The sequence below is a fragment of the Carassius auratus genome, chromosome 30, assembly GCF_003368295.1.
Source record: "Carassius auratus strain Wakin chromosome 30, ASM336829v1, whole genome shotgun sequence".
NCBI classification, from domain to species: Eukaryota; Metazoa; Chordata; class Actinopteri; order Cypriniformes; family Cyprinidae; genus Carassius; species Carassius auratus.
The window spans coordinates 21,807,826-21,831,315 of NC_039272.1; positions in this window are offsets into that span (position 1 = coordinate 21,807,826).

Genomic DNA, 23,490 nt, shown 5'->3' on the forward strand with positions numbered 1-23,490 from the left:
ACACACACACACACACATCTCTCACATTCACATTAACCCAGCCTTATTACACAGCAAATGATAGTGCTTGAACTGTCCAACAGGCCATGAATCATACATGTAGCCCCTCCGACAGACTTCCATGACACAGTTCTGTGTTGACATAAAGAGAAAAATAATAGAAGTAGTACCTCCAATCGGTCACCTCAGAATTTCTTTTTTCATTGCATAATAATCACATAATTTCAAAGATTTAAATGTAGTCTACGAGACCTTATGATCATAATTATTACTTCATGGAAGCCTGTTCCTGCCAAGTTTGCAGTCTTGCAATTTTGACCTTTTTCTCAGAATTCTGAATAATTCTCGCAATTCAGTTTTTTTTTTCACGAAGCAATAAAAATAAATAACGTATTTGCAGTTTGGCAAAAACAGTCAGAATTGTGAGATGCAAATACGTTATTTATTAAAAAAATTCTGAATTGTGAGTCGCAACTTCTTTTTAATTAATAATAATATATTTTTTTATTTAGTGGCGGAAATGGGCTTCCATACTATATGATGCTGATTTCTTATTATAATATCCAAGCGATGTCTTTAAAAAATATACATATATCAATTACATTTTTATTTTTTATATGAAATATGTCTATATAGCACTATACAGGGATAAACTGTAATGAAAGACTACTGGGACTGAATAGTAGTCATTAGTATTTGGGAAACATTTCTTATCGTATTGATATGCGCTAGATGTGCAAGTGTTCTTCCCAAGGTGATTTTTTTCAGTACTTTTTTCACAGTGTTTGTATGGCCTTGTTGCAAACAGTGAGAGTGAAGTCCTTGGGACTTACAATACGCAATTCACTAGTGGGTTTTAAGAACGTGAGATGAGGGCAGGAATAAAATGCCTTTTAAATTATTGAGAGACTGTAAAAAGTTGCTGAGGTTCACATGTGCCTTAGCGCTGGGCGTGGAGGAGTAAAAAATTTCCTGTTCCTGTCCAAATGAAGCCATGTCTGTGTGATTGAGGTTTATAGAGGGAGGTCAGCAGAGCCCGGCCTATGGGCTCGGGAGCCCTCTGGGCATCATAAATCAAGACAGGGCAATAAACACGGACAGCAGAATTTCTCAGTATAAAGACAGGTGCCTTTTTCCCTGCCTGGACTGTTCCAGCATGAGGTTCAAGGTCAAGGTGAGTCCTAATATCACTGGGGCAAAATGCTTTCTGCAATACCTTAAATGACATCTATGATACTGTTAGTTTTAGTCTCTCTTTCACTCTCTCTCTCTCAAATAAAAAAAAAAATATATATATAAAAAATACACTTTTTATTTATATTTCTACAAGTGCTATATAAATTTATTCTGCAGCTGTTACTGATGCTATATTAAGTATATACAATTAAAAATGACATGTGTTTGTAGCTTCTTACATCATTCACATGCCAGTTTTCATTTTCTAATGCCAAGTGTGGTCAGAATCCAAAGAAATGTGTTGGAAAAACAAAGTAAGAAAACCAGGAAATTTATAACTAGGCTTGTTTTGTTTCAGTGTAAAGAATTTTTTTTTGACATTCTTACCAGTAGAAATGTTGGAAAGTTTAAAATATTATTTAATTGTCTGCTGATCTCATAAATAGACATATTTCAACTCATAATTTCCATAGTGTCCCTATTTTGTCTACAATATACTGTCATTTTCAGATAATACATAAATTAAGCATAAATTACACTCTGAATTGAACATGTTAATCAAGTGTGATCCATTATTTGAAAATAATGCAGTAATAAAATATTGATGTTATTAATCATGCCCTCAAAAGATATGTAAATGCAATAATAAGTAATTTTTCCTCAGAGCCAGTCTTGCTTGAGTACATCTTCATGTTTTTGTCCATAGTCAGCAAAGCTCACTTTCTATTACAAACAGTGTGTGAAAAATGGTGTGAGATACTACAAAACAGTAAAACCAAAGAGTGCAATCTGCAGACACACTACAAAAATACATGCTGTATTCATGGCCAATCACTTATTGTCACATTTACTGTTGTTCTATGACTTGCGACTGAAATGTAGTCATTTCAATACTCCAGGCAATCAAGGATTTGGTGGATTCTGAAAAATTTGCAACTGTTCCAAACTGGATGGAGAAAGTGTGGAAAGCTGCTTTGTTTGAAATTGAATTCCGTGTGAGTTTTGCTTCAATTCGTACTATGCTACGTTCTCAAAAAAAAAAAAAAAAAAGCCTACTGTAAATGGCACACATTATTTAGTTCCTTAGTACTTCCGTGCATGAAAGGTTACTACCCCAGTGACATGGTGCCTTTTTTCTAAACGTGTACAATAATGCCAATAGACAATCAACATTTCTTTCACCCTTGAAATTTTTCTAATGCGACCACATCTTCATAAAAATACAAAAGTAAAATTCAAAATGTACTGTTTCAGTCTTAAGCTCAGTTATTAAGAAAATAAAGCATATACTGTACTGTTCTACTGACTTTTAAATCAACTTTGTCCAAATCCAATGTCTTTGAATCAATTTTTGAATCATTTTCAAGCCTCATTAAAAGTATAAATTTATTGTATTTAAATAGATTAATTAATCAGCATATCATGTTAGTCATGATTTTCATCGAAGAACCTTTAACATCCGTGGACTCCTGCTCTGCACAAAATGTTCTTCATGTATTAAAATGTTCCTCCCAATTAGTAAAAATGATTATTTTACCTAAAATGGTTCTTCTATGACATTTTTGTGAAACAAATCTTTTGGAACCTTCAAGGTGAATGCATAATGCCATGAAATTGGGCTAAGATGTGGGTTATTTCCCTATAACCTCATGTAAGGATGCTAGAGCAACCCACATTCAGCCTTTAATGTCTTTCCACACAAATCAAACGCGCTCACATGCTAGTCCCCCTTCTCTGGCCTTTGTCCTCGAATTCACCCAGACAAAATGGCGAGGAAATTAAATTCATGTCACAAACCTTACGTTTTTTTCATTGAAAAAGCCCTCTGCGACAGGCCATCCTGGAGAGCACTGCTTCATTATTCACTATGAACTCTACAGGACCTCACACATACTCCCTGTGTGTGTGTGTGTGTGTGTCTGTGTGTACCGTATGTCCTGCAGTAAGTGGCTGAATTATTCACTGCGGTGCGATGATGAAGCAGCTTGTCTATCGAGCGAGTGCTTCATCCTACACTCTCTCACAGCCTGAGTACTGACGCATTCATTTATTCAGCCAAACAGGAAAGAAGCCTGCAGCAATTTAATTCTAGAAGCAGCAAAATAGTTAAATATCTCCAGCCTATTAATGACAAACTTCTTGTCTAGCTACTACTTTCCGTAGACTCTTTTTCTGACATTATCTCGAGAGCATACGCTTTCTGCTAAGCCTATTTGTGAAAGAGATTAACATACATTTTAGGCAGTAAAAAAGACAGCTTGTCATGAATAAGCCGGGTTTAAGCTGTTTTTTAAATTCCATATATTCCGCTCAAGGTCTTTTGTTAGGCAAACATTGCCACATGACCACTGCAATTAATAAGCTGAATACATCTGCATTTATTTCCAGAAGCCAGAAGGCTTCCAGAGGCAGGGCTTAAATTTAGGATCAGCACTGGAGCAGGACCATAATTCCATATCATCCCCTCTGAGCTTTGAAGTCTGGTTCCCCTTCACTTGTTTTTGCTGAATTAGTGTTGTTCCAATGATGCAAAGCTACCTAAATTACACGTGTGAATGCTCAATACCTGGGCAGCACCTCCCCCTTCAGTGCTAATTGCTCCATAGAGTATAACATTAGCCGCCTCTGACGCCCCCTGAGGTTAACGGCCAATCAGAGCGCAGCTTCTTTGAGCAGTATGGGGCAAAGACAGAGCTTTATCTCTTTCTTTCTTTCTCTCTGCGATACTGGCACCAATTACCTTGTTACTTGTACCTTAATTACTTTAACTTCAGTATCAACTTTAATTTTGTTAATACCAAAATACAGATACTAAAATAACTACGAAAAGATGCTAAAACAACTAAAACTAAAGTACAAAATACATAATGTGATTAAATAATATAATTTGATTACACTATATAATTAATTACTAAAACTTTAACTAAAACTCAAACTAAAACTAAAATAAAACAAAACAAAAACTCTAAATCTGGTATCTGAGTGATACTAAAATAACACTGCGTTCTTCCGCCTGCTTGTCCAATCTTGTTTTGAACTTTTACTTGACTGTTTGTATTTGTATTCTTCTCAGTATATATCATTGCTCCTGAAGGGGTTTAATTCAATGTCCCATGAAATTTCATCATGAACGCTTTCTCATAAACAGAAGAATCAAGTTAAACAAGTTTTAGAAATAAAAGAAAAAGTACAGATTAATCACTGAACTCAAATGGAAACAAAAGGGGTAAAGCTCTTCCTGGTGTACTGTAGCAGAACGGAATCACTTCTTACATTTGAATGCATATTAAACAAAAGCCTCAGTAAATCTCCCCAAATCCTTTCTCACAACTATGCCAAATGGCTCTGTAAGAATTGCTCAAGCAAAATATTTACTGAGACAGCTCAACTAGAAAGTCAGATCAGCACAATTTGGCCAGTTACTCAAACTCAAACATGGGAACATGAGGCGGGGTTGAAAGTATGGCGGTTGTGAAGGTCCATCTGTGGCTTCAGATAACAGGCCCCTTAAGGATCCAGAGGTAAAATAACCACAAATATACAGTAACGCACTTCTGTAATATCTTACTTTATAAAAAATGGTATTTACATAAGCTCCAGTGGGCACCAGGTGTAATGATGAATGTTCTATAGGGATTTTTCAACAAGAAACCAATGATATGATATTAAGTTTTTGTACAATTTGTAAGTTCTTGTGACATTCGTACTGTGTAAATAAAAAAAAAAGGCCCCTCTTTATATTAGGAGGCCTTAGTTATTATGTACTTACATTTAAATTAATAATTTGTTACAATATACTTATTGTGTACATGTTTTTACATTGTATTTTGTACATGTTTTGCAAAAATACCTGCATGTAATTATATCTGTAATTAATTTCTATAATTATATTTATAATTACACGGTTGACCCATCCCTTACATGTTTGTAAGCGAAGAAAACAGAAATTATGACTTTATTCAACAATTCTTTTGTCAACAGTCTCCTCTGTGTCTCTCCATGTCACTCAAACTGCCTACGCTCTCCTGTTTCAGCCGTGCCACAAGGATGTGCTGTTTTCTTTCAAATCAAATCATAAATACACATAGAAACAGTGCATCCTTGTGGCATGGAGGATACAGAAGAGCATACGGTGATATGGAGAGACACAGGGGAGACTGTTGACAGAAATTGTTGAAAAAAGTTGTTATTTTTGTTTTATTCGCTTAAAAGAAGTATTCTCGTCACTTTATAACATTACAGTTGAACCACTGATGGCAGATGGACTATTCTGATGAAGTCTTTCATACTTTTCTGGACCATGACAGTGTAACTTACTTGGCAGTCTATGGGACAGTCTCAAGCCTCCCGATTTTCATCCAAAATATCTGAAATTGTGTTCCGAAGACGAACAAAACTTTTACGGCTTGGAACGACATGGGGGTAAGTGATTAACCTTTTCAGTGGTGAGTTTAAAATATTCTAGCGGTGTCCCAGGATGAGTTTTTTTAAGTCGACCGTTATTTAAGAACTCTCCCTTACTGTTTCCATGGCGACGCGTCGGGCTTGTCACGTGACACACCGCATGTACAATAACACTGTATGACAGCTGTATCACTTTTATTTAGTTTTTCCTTTTTTATTTAAAATATTCACAAATTTGCATACCATGTCATGAACAATCTGATATTCCGATTCATAAATAAGGGTAAATGATTGTGTTTGGTCGTTTAAAAACCTTTCCATATATAATCTTAATCGTTATCTGAAATGTGCGATCGGCGCCGCCATGTTTGTTCGTGCTGCAGTTCAGAGAATTCATCAATTCCTCCCAAAATACAGGTAATAAGTGGTGGGTGAACTGGGTGAAGAATAGAGTGAACGTTATAGTTACTTACAACATGTGTATCTGATATGAATAAAACACATCTGCAAATTAAATTTGAATGGATTGTTATTGTTGCTTCCATAGACATATGCTTGTATTTTCCAAACTCTAAATGAGTTTTACTAGTATTTATGTGCATTTAAATGTCTGAAACCTAAAATATGCATTATGTGATTAAGAACACTGCATAGTTGTGATATTATGACAAAAACAGTGCACGTCTTTCTCTGGCTCAGCGCCAGCCAACGACTTTGACAGTTATGTGACGTCACAGAACGTTCTAAATCCCATCTGTGGGACCATACTCCCGGGGGCACGGAAATAAGAATCCCATATGTGGGACCGTACCGCTCAAAGGGTTAATGATGAAATTTTCATTTTGGGGTGGAGTATCCCTTTAATAAAGTGGGACCTAAAAAATTTATTTTTTTATTTTTTTATTAAAACTAATGATAAAAATCTGAAGACAGCATATTGCCCTGCTGATTTAGCTTTTTTATTAGTAGGGTCCGAATTGTCTGCGCTTACACATGCACTGTTAGCACAGACTAAACAAAACTGCAAAGGCTTTCTGAATCACTGCTAAATACATATACCAAATATTCATTACGGAACACTTTTCACAGTATATAAAGCAGTTTTCCAGAAGACATATTACTATCATACCCCAATGAGCACCTTTGTTGCACAGAGAACAAGTCACACTGTCTGGGGAGCATTTAAAATGAAGAACAAATGTGAAATTGTCTATGAAAATCATAAACATATTAGGTTCATTAGGCATCACAAATACATTAAATTAACATTTTAAATAATGCAAATGCTTTTGTTTCATCCATATCTCCCCAACGAGGTACCAGCTATAGTAGTAATTAAACAGTGCCGCATCCTCAGTTTCATTAAATGACACAAACCGCTCGGTTAAGCGCCTCCTCATCTGGAGGGGTAAACCCCTGCAGTCTTTTCCTTTTGTTTCCGTCCTTGATAGTGGAGGGAGTCCAGATTAGCATAGCTCAATCATTACAGGATTGGATCGAGGTTTTTTCAGCTTGATGATATCTTTGATGAGCTACTGCACAGCAAGCGGAAAGCTGCTTTGCATATTAACAAAGATTTCGGGCCCAGCTGAGCCGCTCTCACATTAATTCTCACAGCAAAGACTGATATGCAAACAGAGTCTTTCCATTCACGGTGCATCTATACCTTGTAGTGAGGAAATACATTAGCAATCAAGCTTTTTCCCCCTCTCTCTCAGTGAGTAAAGAGAAGGTCATTTCACTCTGCTTGTGAACACTGATGGGGAAATGATGGCGATACTGTGTCCACATAAATGTTTAACCTTTTCAAATCTGTTTTGCATCTGGAAAGCATCTAATATCCGTACATCATTTTGTGGATGAAGGATTTGCCATCAAAAAACAAAATGAAGCAACCTATCAATGGCACTTTTCTATTAAAACTGTTGTTATTTTGTAAATTGCTCAAGGGACATGCTGTTTCCTACATAAATCAAAGTAAAACAATCACTGCAGCTTCATATTCAAATGAATCTGAAACTGGGTGCCATTTTAAACGGGGCCAGCTGTCCACTTCAGACTCTGTGTGAGGCTTCATTGACCTGTCAGGTCTCTTTACCCACCACAGCGATGAACAAGAACACAAGCAATTCACATGATGAGGACTCAAGCAGGCCACTGCATATTAATTCTCAACTTAGGATTTAAATATGGGGTACTTTCCTCAGATGACACCTTCAATTCATTACATATGCTAATAAAGTCGTGACTGATGTGACAGGGCACAAGGTAGAAACTGGGTGCAATTACGTGAAAGAGGGGCTAACAAAGGATAATTTTATTTAAAATTGCTGCCACATTCAGCACTTGAATGTCAATTATGGATTGACAAGAGTCCATCCATGCAGACAATTAAATGTTCCCCAACAAACCGATGGGAGAAATTAGCGTTAGAGATTTTAAAGTCATAAAAAAAAAAAAAAAACTCAGAGGAGAAGCATTAGGAGGAAATATATGAGAAAAATCTTGTTTTCAAACAACTGTTATTGCAACTCTTAAACATTTCAGTTAAATGAATTAAAGCTTGAATTAAATTTCTGTTCCGCTATGGCATCACACAGAATTACAAAAATAAATGCAAATGAATGCAAACAAACAAATAAATACAACTCTAACTGCTACAATGCATCTTGAACACTGCCCCTCATCTGCGATTGGTTGAATTAACAAGTAGCCCCGCCTCAAATTCACACAATGTCTGAGCTAATGGTCAAGGTTTTGAAAAGGGCTTTTTTAAGCAGGGAAACGATTTCCTCATCCAAAATATTAGACACTCCACCTTTAAAATGCCTTTGTTCTCTAGCCGCATTTTGACGTGACCCTAGACATTTTGTGTTATTGTACCTGTGTGGAAAAATATGTTCGCTTGCTCACAAGAGGCTACTGCAATATCTGGTGTCAGAATCAATTTTCTAAGCATGAATTTGATCAAGCACACAGAGTTTGAGTAATGCCAAAGCTAACACACATTCAATATCCCAAAAAAGGACATAACTCACAGTTGACCGGACCTATTGGCTAGATGGAGGTCAGAAAAACACCTCAGCGTTCTTAAATAACTGCATGTGGCTGAGTGCATATTCTGGAATATAAGTGATGACAGATTAATCCAGGCCCCGCTGAGGATGAAAGCCCTGCTATGACAGTAGTTCACACTCAACAACAGGATGGAACTAAAGTCTGGATTCTCTCTGAGCGCTCAGTTTATCTCAGCTAACGCTCTGGAATGTCCCACCACAGACACTGTGATGTGTTGAATAATACAGCGCTCTATACTGACTCACCACACTGGGACTGAACCGAGGCTTCCATAGACTGTGCTCATAAAGCAGGAATATTAAATCCAGAACCCTGTGGTATCTCAATGGTTAACAACCATTTTAATTGGAGGGGTGGTGGATATGACAAGTCATATGAGTCATCACTGAAAAACGCTTGGATGTCAATCTTCAAAAAAACAAAGAAAGAAAAAGCTTTTGTTTGAAAAGGGAAAAAAGGAAGGAGAATATAAGGACAGATTGAGGAGAAAATTTCTTGAATTCACTATTAATTAATTCAGTCTTTGGATGTCTCAGGTGTGAGAGTCAATGCCAAATAAAATGTGTCCCTGATAAAGAAAAAAAAGACAAAACCTAGTTCACAACATGTGCCAAGTTCTTAGAAATGATGTACACATATATTTTGAAAAGCTTTTATGCCATGGTCACATCGTCATCTTAATCATTACTTTTACAAAATTAATGTTTTATATTATGATTTATTAATTCATAAATTTTTAAAATAACACATGACCTTTTACAACCAGAATTAGCATTAAAAATATTTAGGAGACTTAACAAAAAAACTATAACAATATATCATATTTTGTTGTGGTTTTAATAAGTACTTACATTTTATACTGTAGTGAGTTATTTGATATTTCATTTAAAGTTAATACATTTTAAATGTAATAAATTGCATTGTTATAAATGTGTAATTTCAAACATATAAATAAGTTTTAATAGGAACATACATTACATATTTACCACATATGTCAGAATATTTAGCAGTACACTTAGGTCAAAGACAATAGGAGCAATTATGAATTATACAGTATTATGAATTCTATAGCTAGAACTTTAAATTTAAACTATAATACATTTGCACTTAAATGCAACTAAAATACAATGAAGTTCCTGAAAACATTCAGTCTGCAAAAACCTTTTTTGAAAGTATACTAAGGTGAGCTTTTTTTTTTCACAAGGGTCAGGCCCTCTATGATGTCATTTCCCCCATTGTTGTACTGTATGTTTATTATGATATATAAAATATACCACAAAGAAAAAAATCTAAATACATTTTAATTACAAATTATATTATACATTAAATAATAAAGATGCTTATGATAGAAATTTGCGCTCAAGTCATTGAGTGTTGTCACATAGTGACAAGTTTCTGGACAGAAATAAAGAGATAAAGAAAAAGAAAGAGCGAGAGAAATCCAAATACAACGTGACATATGTGCTGCATGTCAGATGCCATGCTAGCATGTCACTGTAGGGTCAAAGGAGTCATTTAAACAGGTTAAGAATGATTCAAATGACATAATTATGTGATAGCTGCTGTGACATGACAGGTGACCTTCCAGTGAAATTAAAGAACAGGAGACTGTGTCTTTCTCACTTAAATTTGAAGGACGTTCTTTGGCAGTATTGGAGATTTTCCATGACCTTCCAGTCTCTATTCATCTTGGACAGGCAGAAGATGCTCAGTTGCACTGTATGTGTAAGTCATCCCAAATGCAGACGCTCTTGCCAGTCAGTGGGATGATATCCGGAATAGTCTCAGGAAATATGATGAGACCGGGGTGTGTCAGAGGAGCCCTCATGCGCGCATTATAAATCCTGACAAGTTCACCGCAGCATATCTGCAGATATAATACTCCCATAATGACATCCTCACCTTGACTCATTCCTTATTCCTGGCAGTGTAGAGGTTTCCGTGGGACTCGAGTACATTCAGCTGAATGAAATGAAACTAATGACAAGCGGTATTTGTCAAGTGAAGAGACAGATGATAAGGCTGTGTACATTTCACATGCATAAACAGGCTATATGTGATTTAGACTTTCCACAGCTCTGTGTTTTGGTTGTTGTCATAGATGAAGAAATGATGGTGTGATTCGGTGCAGCATTTGCAATAAATCTTGTGTAAGCAATATGATTTCACAATATATGGAACAATTTTCCTATTAAACATGTGATTCATTATTGCTGCAATAGCAACTCCCAAAAACCACAAGAATGGACTTGTTATTGTTATGCTTGCATTTATCTATCGTTATCTCGCTCTATCTATCATTCTATTGTTCTATCATTATATCTATGGTTCTACAGCATCTATCATTTACATTTACATTTATTCATTTAGCAGACGCTTTTATCCAAAGCGACTTACAAATGAAGACAGTGGAAGCAATCAAAAACAACAAAAAGAGCAATGATATATAAGTGCTATAACAAGTCTCAGTTTGGTTAACACAGTACACGTAGCATGGGCACTTAAATAATATAATAAATAAAAATAAAACAGATAGAATTAAAAAAAGCAAGCTAGTGTTAGAGGTCTACACACACATACACACACACACATGCGAAAAGAAAATAGAATGCAAAAAGATTAGAAAGGTAGCTAGATTTTTTTAAAGAATAGAATTAGAATAGTGAGTGTTAAAGTTAGAGGGTCAAATAAAGATGGAAGAGATGGGTTTTAAGCCGATTCTTGAAGATGGCTAAGGACTCAGCTGCTCGGATTGAGTTGTGGAGGTCATTCCACCAGGAGGGAACATTTAATTTAAAAGTCTGTAAAAGTGACTTTGTGCTTCTTTGGGATGGCACAATCAAGCAATGTTCACTTGCAGAACGCAAGCTTCTAGAGGGCACATAAGTCTGAAGTAACAAATTTAGGTAAATGGGTGCAGAGCCAGTGGTAGTTTTGTAGGCAAACATCAATGCCTTGAATTTTAATGCGAGCAGCTATTGGAAGCCAGTGCAAATTGATAAACAGGGGTGTGACGTGTATTCTTTTTGGCTCATTAAAAAATAATCTTGCATATCTATCATTCTATCAGTATTATGCTATAAAGTTATGCTTTCATAAATCTTTACAACTTAACATCAGGATACCTGGCAGAGCATACTGACTGTATGTCAAGGTCAATTTATCCATAAAAAATATAAATTATTCATGTAAAAATATTGAAAAACATTGTGATGATTTTTATTGTAATGACTGATATGATAGCTTTATCTATAATCTTACATTTTATGACAAGGCAACTTTAGTTCAAAGAATATATATGAATAATATTCATTACAGTTTTTCACAATATATTTACAGTTTTTCTCCAATGCAGTGTACATGTTCACAAAACAATTAACACAGCCATCCAAACACAAAATGATCTTAACCAAACAGTTCAACTTTACTGCAAAATAAAGCACTGCAATTTTTTCTTGTAATGCAATAATTAAAATTAAATATTAACATCAAATATACAGGTGCTGGTCGTATAATTAGAATAACATCAAAAAGTTGATTTATTTCACTAATTCCATTCAAAAAGTGAAACTTGTATATTATATTCATTCATTATACACAGACTGATATATTTCAAATGTTTATTTCTTTTAATTTTGATGATTATAACTACATTGTGAATATATTGTGAAAAGGTTGAATATTGAAGACACCTGGTGCCACACTCTAATCAGTTAACTAACTCAAGACACCTGCAAAGGCCTTTAAATGGTCTCTCAGTCTCGTTCTGTAGGCTACACAATCATGGGGAAGACTGCTGACTTGACAGTTGTCCAAAAGTCGACCATTGACACCTTGCACAAGGAGGACAAGACACAAAAGGTCATTGCAAAAGAGGTTGGCTGTTCACATAGCTCTGTGTCCAAGAACATTAATAGAGAGGCAAAGGGAAGGAAAAGATGTGGTAGAAAAGAGGGTACAAGCAATAGGGATAACCGCACCCTGGAAAGGATTGTGAAACAAAACCAATTCAAAAATGTGCGGGAGAGTCACAAAGAGTGGACTGCAGCTGGAGTCAGTGCTTCAATAACCACTATGCACTGATGTATGCAAGACATGGGTTTCAGCTGTCGCATTCCTTGTGTCAAGCCACTCTTGAACAACAGACAGCGTCAGAAGTGTCTAAAGTCAAAAAGGACTGGACTGCTCCTATGTGGTCAAAAGTTATGTTCTCTGATGAAAGTAAATTTTGCATTTCCTGTGGATATCAGGGTCCCAGAGTCTAGAGGAAGAGAGAAAAGGCACATATTCCACGTTGCTTGAGGTCCAGTGTAAAGTTTCCACAGTCAGTGATGCTTTTGGGTGCCATGTCATCTGCTGGTGTTGGTCCACTGTGTTTTCTGAGGTCCAAGGTCAACAAAGCCATATACCAGGAAGTTTAAGAGCACTTCATGCTTCCTGCTGCTGACCAACTTTACGGAGATGCAGATTTCATTTTCCAACATGATTGGCACCTGCACACAGTGCCAAAGCTACCAGCACCTGGTTTAAGGACAATGGTATCCCTGTTCTTAACTGGCCAACAAACTTGCCTGACCTTAACCCCATAGAAAATCTATGGGGTATTGTGAAAAGGAAGATGCGATATGCCAGACCCAAGAATGCAGAAGAGCTGAAGGCCACTATCAGAGCAACCTGGGCTCTCATAACACCTGAGCAGTGCCACAGACTGATCGACTCCATGCCATGCTGCATTGCTGCCGTAATTCAGGCAAAAGGAGCTCCAACTAGTGCTGTACATGCTTATACTTTTCATGTTCATACTTTTCAGTTGGCCAAGATTTTTAAAAATTATTTTAATTGTATTTGTCTTAAGTAATATTCGAATTTTCTGATATACTGCATTTGTGATTTTCCTTAATGGTCAGTTGTAATAATAAAAATTATAAGAAATAAACATTTGGAATATATCAGTCTGTGTGTAATGAATGAATATAAATTTAAATGTAAATGTATGCATTTATCAGACGCTTTTATCCAAAGCGACTTACAGTGCATTCAGGCTATCAACTTTTATACATGATATGTTCCCGGGGAATCGAACCCCCAACCTTGCACTTGCTTGCTTGCTAGCACAGTGCTCTACCAGTTGAGCTACAGGAACACTAACATAATATACAAGTTTCACTTTTTGAATGGAATTAGTGAAATGAATCAACTTTTTGATAATATTCTAATTATATGAACTGCACCTGTATAGGTGTGTTCTCTATTGATTATAAAACACATTCAGCTGTAGATGTACAGATATGCTAATAAAATTACATGTTTATTGCAATTCTTCAAAAGGGAGTTTTATATATATTACATAAATAAAACATACATTAAATAACCCCCATATAGCATACTGTACATGAATCACCTCGTAGCAGATCTATACAGGTGGAGCTGGGGAAGGTGAAGGGTTTCTGAAGCATGCTGCAAACTACTACAGCAAACACTAGTCATATTTTTGAATATTGAGCTGCGAGTTCATTGGCCACCAATACAGGAGAGAACCGATCAGCTGTGCCATGTGATGATGTCAATAGGTCACATTGAGCTAGACCCGTCAGACTGCACCATCTAGATATGTATATATGTACACACACACACACACACACACACACATATATATATATATATATATATATGTGTGTGTGTGTGTGTGTGTGTGTGTGTGTGTGTAGATAGATAGATAGATAGATAGATAGATAGATATGTGTGTGTGTGTGTGTGTGTGTGTGTGTGTGTGTGTGTGTGTGTGTGTGTGTGTGTGTGTGTGAGTGTGTTTGTTTACAAAAAAACCCTCAAAATGTTATATTTTTATATTAGTAATTTGTTTTTATTTGTAAAATAAGAAAATAAGATAAAAAAAAAATTATGAAATGTAAAACCATTTTTAATTATTTTTTTCTTCAGTATGATATCGGGACTATGCCCCATCATGACATATGCCTCCTCTTTTATTTCCAGTTTGTGAGGGATTAGAATTTAAAATAGCATTTTGCTCTAGGTATCACGTACCACAAAACACGAATGCACACCAATATGAAACGCTAGTTCAATGAGATACAGTGCAAACAATGGACAAAAGGGGCTGTTTGATAGACGTGAGCTTAACTTGAAAGATGCACAAACAAAAGGTTTCTCTTCACCATGACCTTTGACCAACAGGAATAAATTGCTCTGGGCTTTCTGACCCCTCCATACCACTATGGGTTTTTTGCCTGAACCACAGTCAGTTTCACCATGTGATGTGGATCAATACATCTCCACTACAATAAAAATGGTAGAAGGATGGTCCTATAGGTCAAAAATCATTCTGTCTGTGTGGAAATGAAGGAAATCCGCTCAGCATTTAATGGGTGTTACGCCGTGCTGCTTTCTTTGTTCTCAGCTTAAGAATTTCCTTTATCATTTCTATATCCATCAACAACCTTATTTATCTTTACGGTTTATAAAAGCAGTGCGGGAATGTGCGCAAGAGATAAAGCTTTCTTGAAAATTCGTAATTTACTCAAGAGTGATGCTCTAAAAAGGTTTGACTGATTCAAGGTTCAGATGTATGACTGTGAATCAGAGACAACAAAGAAGTCAATTCTGAAGAGAACCAGAGGCAGCCATGAACCTCAAGCAGAGATGTCACAGTTATTGTGTGTTGTGTGTGTCTTTAGAAACCCTGACAGCACAGGTGGGGGAGAAACACAGTAGGGCACAATATGACAGAGTGAGTCAAAATGAAAAACTGCAAGAGCTGCCTATTGCTCATCTAAAGGTCATTGCACCAAGGTCAAACTGGGAAATAAATGAAGCTGACGGATGCTCTTAAAATCTGGTGGTGCCATCATTTAATTCGTACCTGGATTTTAATTGAACCTCTGCAGTGACAGCATGACAGATCCAGGGTGCAGCTGATGCCTCTAGTTGGCGGTATGACAAGCAGGAGGGGGCCAATGCACATCTGAAGAAAGAGAGAAACCACAGAGAGAGAAAGCACAGCGAGTTGATAATCGGCAGTAGCTTTAGTTATTCATCCCTGGCTCATTAAGACAACCTTTGTCTGGTTTACACCTCACTGTATACAAGGAGAGGCAAGTGCCAGAGACTAGATCACATATAAATTCTGTATATTTCAGTGTTTTCATTACAATCTTTAATGAAGATTTTTTTTATACAATTCTTTGTCAAATTTGCTGAATTATAGCTACAATTTCTGTGTGAAAACTGATTCAATACCATTTTTTTTCAGTGTATAAAGAACCAAAATGTTATTGAATCATATCCTAGATAATAAAATAAAATAAATAAAATAATAGTATGCATTGTTTTGTGTTTGAGTGTGGAACTCTTTCCTTTTCACAGGTCTTGATCGTGTATTGAACAGTTAAACTACTAAAAAGCTCTACATCTGTACATATACTGGGAGCATGATTAATGACCTACAGGCATACAGAAAGCAAATTGTGGGTTTTTGAATAATCTGGAAGATAATTGGTAAGGATGGTGAGGGAGGATGATCAATAGTGTGTCTATAAAGTGCTGGGGGACATTGATTTTCTTTTACTTTAATTTGGGAGAGCGGACTGGGAAACTGAGGGGAGGGTCAAAACACACTGTAACAAAGATAGGCCTAATATCTGATCTGAATCGTTAGGGAACGTTTCCAAAGGACAAACAAAGGAGTTACACAGAAAGTCTCAATAAATCCATATAGATTAACCATGTAGCCTATAGTATACTGTAAAAAAACAAGTGTTATTGTTAAATGAAAATGAAAACAGACATTATTTACTCACCTCATGTCATTCCATTTATGTATGCAGGGCTCCAGACTAACTTTTTTCACTAGGAGCACAGTGGCCCCCAACTGAAAATTTTAGGGGCACAACCAGAAAATTTAGGGGCGCACACCGTAAATCAACATGCTAACCAAATCTACTAATTTCCACTGTATTACTAATAAATACTTTAATAATAGATGCAGAAATTACAATGTGCTGTTTCAAATTCAGTGTCACATTTTATTCTGCACTTTTGAAGATGCAACAACAAGGTAAACTGACAGCACCATCGCTGTCAAGACAGTACAAATAGTAAACAAAATTCCATACACTCAGAATAAAAAATGTGCATAGTAAAAAAGTTTGTGTGCATGCTGTATCGTTGTTGTATGTTTCGTTAAGTTTTAAGCCATTCTTCCTTTGAAGGTCGAGCTGGCTTTTGTATTTGGTGAAAGGTAGTTCTAATGCTTCTAGTACCTCAGCCATCTGAATTCTTACAGCCAGTCTTCTCGAAAATGGTGAGTGTGGATCAGGGCCGGCCCTGACCAATTTGCTGCCCTAGGCATGATTTTACCTGGCGCCCCATGTGTATGTATGTATGTACATGTATATATATATATATATATATATATATATATACACACACTACAGCAGAACTGTTTCCAACACTCATAATAAATCAGAATATTAGAATGATTTCTAAAGGATCATGTGATAGACTGGATGTCACATGTGACACTGAAGAATGGAGTAATGATGCTGAAAATTCAGCTTTGCATCACAGAAATAAATGATAATTTAAAGTATAATAAATTGAAAACAAATTATTTTAAATTGTAATAATATATCACAATATTACATTTTTTTTCTGTATTTTTGATCAAATAAATGCAGGCTTGATGAGCAGAAGAAACTTCTTTCAAAAACTAAAAAAAATAGTAATGTTTCAAAACTTTAGGCCTGTACTGTATCCCCCCAAAACTGCACAACTGTAGAGTAAAACATTATTTAAAAAAAAGTGATAATAAACAATGCGTCTTAAAACTGACATGATTGTACAAAATCACAGTCTGGGGACTCAGAACTCAGAACAACTGCTAACATTAAGTTTAAGGTAAAAATAACTGCCATGAAATTATAGTATCTTACTCCTATTCAATAAATTGTTCTTTCACTACATCTCTTTACCTCTGTCTTTATCCTCTTCTCTTCTTTTTGGCAGTGTATCTATCGCAGACTATGATCATTTATAATGTGTCATGTAAATTCGGCCTTGCGTCACAATCAGTGTTGGGTATAGTTACTTAGGAAAGTAGTTAGTTAGGTTACAACGTTACCATCAATTAAAAGTAATCAGTTATGATACAGCGTTACCTATTCATAAAAGTAACGCGTTAGAGTACTCATGCGTTACCAAAAATTAAAAGCCGTTTGCAGCGGCTCACACACGACAGACACAGCCCCCGGCCCCTTTAAATGCACCTAGAAGTCGTGACTCCCGACAGTGAATAACGTCAGTCATCCGACTAAATTAACACTGCAGGATAACAATAACAGGAAAGACAGTCAGCAATCGGCTATTCCACATGGCGTTTTATTTATTTATTATCACAGAACATATTATTAATCAAAATTCGCACCTACCCAGCCCGGGTAGCCTGCGCTACTGTATATTATGAGCACCACAAGATAACTCCTGATTTTTCTTTAACTTTAAATAATGCATTTATCAAAGTACAAGTATGCTTACTTGTAAACACAACCTTAAACAGGCTTGCAGATTTAAATCCATTTAGAAATGATGAACAACCAGCCAGCCAATGATCTAACAGAAATTAACAGTTGCCTGTCAAACAAAAATGATAACAAACCGAATTAAACCCTTCACTGCCACACAGCCAAATGACAAATCGCTTAATAGCCGAACTAATTATTATTAAAGTGTCACTCACAGTCACAAGCCTAAATTCGCTTTAACACAGTCCTCTTACATTTACTCTTCAAAGTAGTGATTACAACGTAGCGTTAAATTTGAGGTAGAATTTTTGGCGGTCGACAGAAGCTTTTCACCAAAGCAGATTGTGCATTTTACCGTTATGTTCTTTTCTTTTTCGTTGACAAATTGAAAATAATGTGCGTACTTCCATAAACCAAACGCTGTCCTCTCTGCTATCTTGCCGGGAGTTCGAAAAAAAAAAAAAAACCACACACACACACACACACAGGGTCAGGCGCAGGGCACAGACGCATCACAGCCATTGACTTTACGATCACAGAGCTTCGGCTCCGCTGATACTGTACATCCGCAGGTGGCACAGTAGACCTAGGCCTACTGTCTGACAAAAAGCAGGCTGCAGTCGGGATTTTCCTTTCCTTAAAATAACGGATTACTTTTTTTAAAAAAATAACGAAGTTACTGATTACTTACGCACGAAACTAACGCGTTAAGTTACAAATTTCAGGAAAAAAGTAATTAGAGTACTCTAACGCGTTACTTTGTAACGCGTTACCCACAACACTGGTCACAATCAGGAAACTTTCACCGTGTCTAGAACGGGCGCGAGCCGCCAGGCCCGTTTCTACGAGCTGTGTGTTAACAAAAACAGTGCCGTCTACATTGGATGTGGCGTCGGGCACGCTACACAACAAATTACCAACAACTAATCGTGCGCGCGCTCTGTTTCTGACGCACTTCAAGCACTCGATGGGTGGGGGAAGATTGAAGAGCCCGACTTTTTTTTTTTTTTTTTTTGCTTTATTTGGAAGTGTTTCGAATTATTGGTTTTTAAATAGTATCCTATTATAAAAAAATATAGGTAAAAAAAAAAAAAAAAGTTCACTCATTCTGGCGCCCCTATGGATGAGTGGCGCCCTTAGCATTTGCCTATGCCGCGGGCCGGCCCTGGTGCGGACTTTTTTTCGCCACACCAACCTCTGACTCTGAATCATCATCTGACGGTGACACTGTAGACTCTGGCACTGGTACACTAGCCGCAGGTCGGAAGAACGAGTCAATAGTTCGCTTGCTCATAGCTCAGACGCACGCACATATCAGGTTGTGATGATATTTGTCTCTGTTTCCTTCCCACAGATGTTTACGCGCGCTCAATTATCTCTAGGCCCCTCCCCCTCCACACATTTTAGCCACTTGCAGTGGCCATTCCCTATTCTTCTCACACGCATTTGCCGCCTCACAGACTAATGAGACGCGAGCACACACTCGCGTCTCATTAGTATGTGTGCAAGTGTGTGTGCAAGTGTGTGTGCGTGCGTGCGTGCGTGTGCAAATCTACTGGTCGCACATGTGCGACTGGATGTAAAATTCAGTCGCACACTCTCAAAATTTGGTCGCAAAATGCGACCATTTGGTCGCAGTCTGGAGCCCTGTGTATGTTCAACCTGCACCAAAAGTTTTGTATGATTTGAGATCTGCAACATAAGCAAATATTAGTAGTGAACAATAACCTTTATAACCAATCATATGGCTTCAGTAGACCTGACATAGACCACTCAAGGATTACACATTATCAAACGGTGCCCTTTTAATTATACATTTAAGCATTGGGAAATATTAAATAACAGCATGTACTTAGTACACTAATTACTTATGTTATTACTAAAAACATGTTATGTGTAACAATTATTATTATTATTATTATTATTATTATTATTATTATTATTATTATTATTATTTTATACTGCTTTGTTGGAGGAATGTGAAAAGAACTCTGTGGTAGTACTTTATTAGTTTATATTCTCACCATAAACTACTTGCTTATTAGCAAGTGCCCCATTTGTATTTTTGAAAATTACTTTTCATGCAGCGTGTAACACAGCTCTAAGTGAATGAAAATATCCTGAAAAGTCTTCAAACTAAATGTATTGTCTCTCAAAAGAAAGAGTCGACTCTGAATCATTGAAATGAGTGGTTTTTAAAACGAATCCCAAGCCGTTTCATGGAGACGTCAACATGAAACATTAGCATATTGTCCGCCCACTTTTCGCATTGGTCTGAATGAAAATACAAATTACTTTAATGCCACTAGTTGGCGCTTTTGTAGCGGTAAAAAATAGCTGTTTCCATGGTAACGATGTACACAAAGCAGCACTGCAAAACACTGCTTTACCAGGCATTACAGGCGTGACTCATTTGGGAGTTGTTGAGCAAGTAAGGTAAAAAATAATTACTATCTATAATTATTATTTTTTTATCTTGCTTGCATGTATGTCAACCTGTTCTTGGGGACTCCCAAAACCCCAAAAATTAATCTTTCATTACCCATAATAGGGGCACTTTAACATATTGGCTGTTTATTAGTACTTATGAAGCACATATATTCTATTCCATTCATGATAATATTCTACATCCCTAATATAATAATATATTAATAATAATCCTATTCAATGCCCAAACTTAGCAACTACTTTACTAACTATTAATAAGCAGTAGAGTTTATTGAGGCAAAAGTCATAGTTAATAGTTATGGACCTTAAAATAAAGTGTGACCAAAATTACTTCTTACATTTATGTCTTTTGAAAAAATCCAAGGGAAAAAGATTTGTCTTGTTACATAATGTAGCCTAATTTTAAAAGTTTGATTTCTAGACCTTAAAAACTAAGTAAATTTACAATGTTAACTCCATGGGCATTTTTGTAACAAATTAGTATTGTCTTAAACATTTTATTGGGTAAATTTTTTTATACATATTTCAAATTATACTTATCCAGGAAATCACAAACATCTGGAAAAGTCATGGGGCCTTCAAATATTGTTTTGAACAACAAAAGGCCTAAGGGGGTCGAAAAGGTTGAGAAATACTGCAATAAATGTTTTTACCGAACATTAAATCCAGGTAAAAACATTGTTACAGGAAATGTATTTAGTTTAAAATGTTATTGTTTTATTTTTTGTTTAATATTTTCCTTGATTTTTTTATTTGATTTGACTGAGGTATTGGAAATGGTAAGGGCTTTGTATAGCACATCTTATATCTCAAGTCCTCCACTGTCAGAAATGATTCATGCTCTCCTGATCAAAGCCATCATGATCTGAGCCCCTTCTCCACCAACCAGCACACACTTAAATATAGCAAGACACTAGTATAACAGGAACACATCCCTGATCAAACACTTAGCTGAGTAACTGCTCACACGGCAGGGAACACACCGACACCAGCTCCAAAGCCCAGAAACATTTCCAGCCAGACTTACATCTCAAATTCAAAACTGAGAACCAGACCGATGGATCAGGAACTCCTGTTTTATTTATTTTCTGATGAGAGTGTATTTTTTACATTTGGCAACACAAGAAGGTTAACATTAACAGGTACAATAAATTAACATTGTTTTGCTTAAATAATAACAATTTTCAAATCAAAATTTTCAGTTTATGGCTTTATAGTAATGTTTTCATGGCAATGTCACACAATACAAAGACGATGCAACAGTGTAAAACGCAGAAAATTGTTGTTTTAAGAGCAAACTTGTTTTACAGCTTCTTTCCATCACACATATCCAAGGAAATCCCCTGAAGGATGTTCTTATTTCAACTCGCGCTAACGGCTGTTGGCGCACACACACACACACACACACACACACACACTTGCTCATAAGCTGGCTGCAGCTGCGGAGGATTGAGCCCTGCCAGATGAAGCATTTTCCCAGAAGAATATGGGTCTGGAGAAACCAGGTCAGGGCCAGTCCATTAGGCTGAGCAGGACTGGACCAGCAGGGCATCACTCTGAGAACAGCAGTCATTAAAGGCTGCAGCTGAAACATGGGTGTTGCCAGACGTTCTTCATTTATACAGATTTTGGGCCAGTTTTGTAGTTTCCTGTAAATGTGTCCTTTAGGGCTGTGTATCACCAGCAAAGTTACGATATGTATCACAATACAGTTCCACACTGAATTTCACCTCAGCAGAATTTAGTAAAACAGCTGTTTATTAAACACTGCATACTAGTGCAGTGCCATTTCTAACTATTGGCAGAGCAGGCAGTTGACCTCTGCATTATGAAGGGCATCCATAACTGTACCACAGTACTATATAGTTAATAGGCATATGCTTCATGTGTACATTGGGCACTCCCCCCCAGGTACAGCATTCTGGTTGTTTGCATCTGTTTTTTAAGCCTATAAATAATAATTAATTTATTCTAATTCTTTCTCAACGAGGAGCAGGTAACACCATTGTTTCTAAAGGAATTAAAGCCACAGCATCACTGTGAAAACAGATAACAGATAACAGAGAAACGCGGCAAAAAGGTGGTAGGGCCTAATTCATTTAACAGCCTCTCTCTCTCTCTCTCTCTCTCTCTATCTCCCGTGTAAATAAACACTTGATGAATTAGGCTACACTTTTCTGAGAATAGAATATTGAAGTGGATATTGCTGAACTGCAAGCTTACCGATGTTTTCAGAAAGCAAGCGCATATATCCACAGCGGAGAGAGTGCGCGTATACAAAGGTTGACAATGAGTAGCACACTTGGCAGATATTTCCGTATTGCGCAGGTGGGAAGCTGTTTTGGGAATTATGTCTGATTATATCAGGCAACCCAGTTGTGTTCCTCGGCAGCCAGATTAAACCTTATTGTACTTATTATGCCCGATTCATTTTTTTTTAAAAACCTTGCAGTTTTCTACTAATTTTTTAATGTTGTTCTTGTATTCAAATTAAGTCCACTGATGAACACGTGCCTCAATGTCGATACAGAGACCGATTCACTCGTATCGTCAAATCTCTGTGAGGATACATCGTCGTATCGACTACTAGTGTCCTTTCTGAGATAAAAGTGTCACTGTGTTCAGAGTTTGTACTACACTGCACTGCCCTGCTAAATAAAGCATAATTCTTTGTTTTAACACAGGTCTCTCCAGAATGAGTTTTTAAGGTTTAGAAAACAGGACACTCATTTCCAAACTTTCACGTGCTTTTATAAGAAATTTTAGCTTAATTTTAAAAGCGCTTTATGTACAGATATTTAACTTAATTAATATTTAATTAATTAAGTCCCAAATAACATAAGTA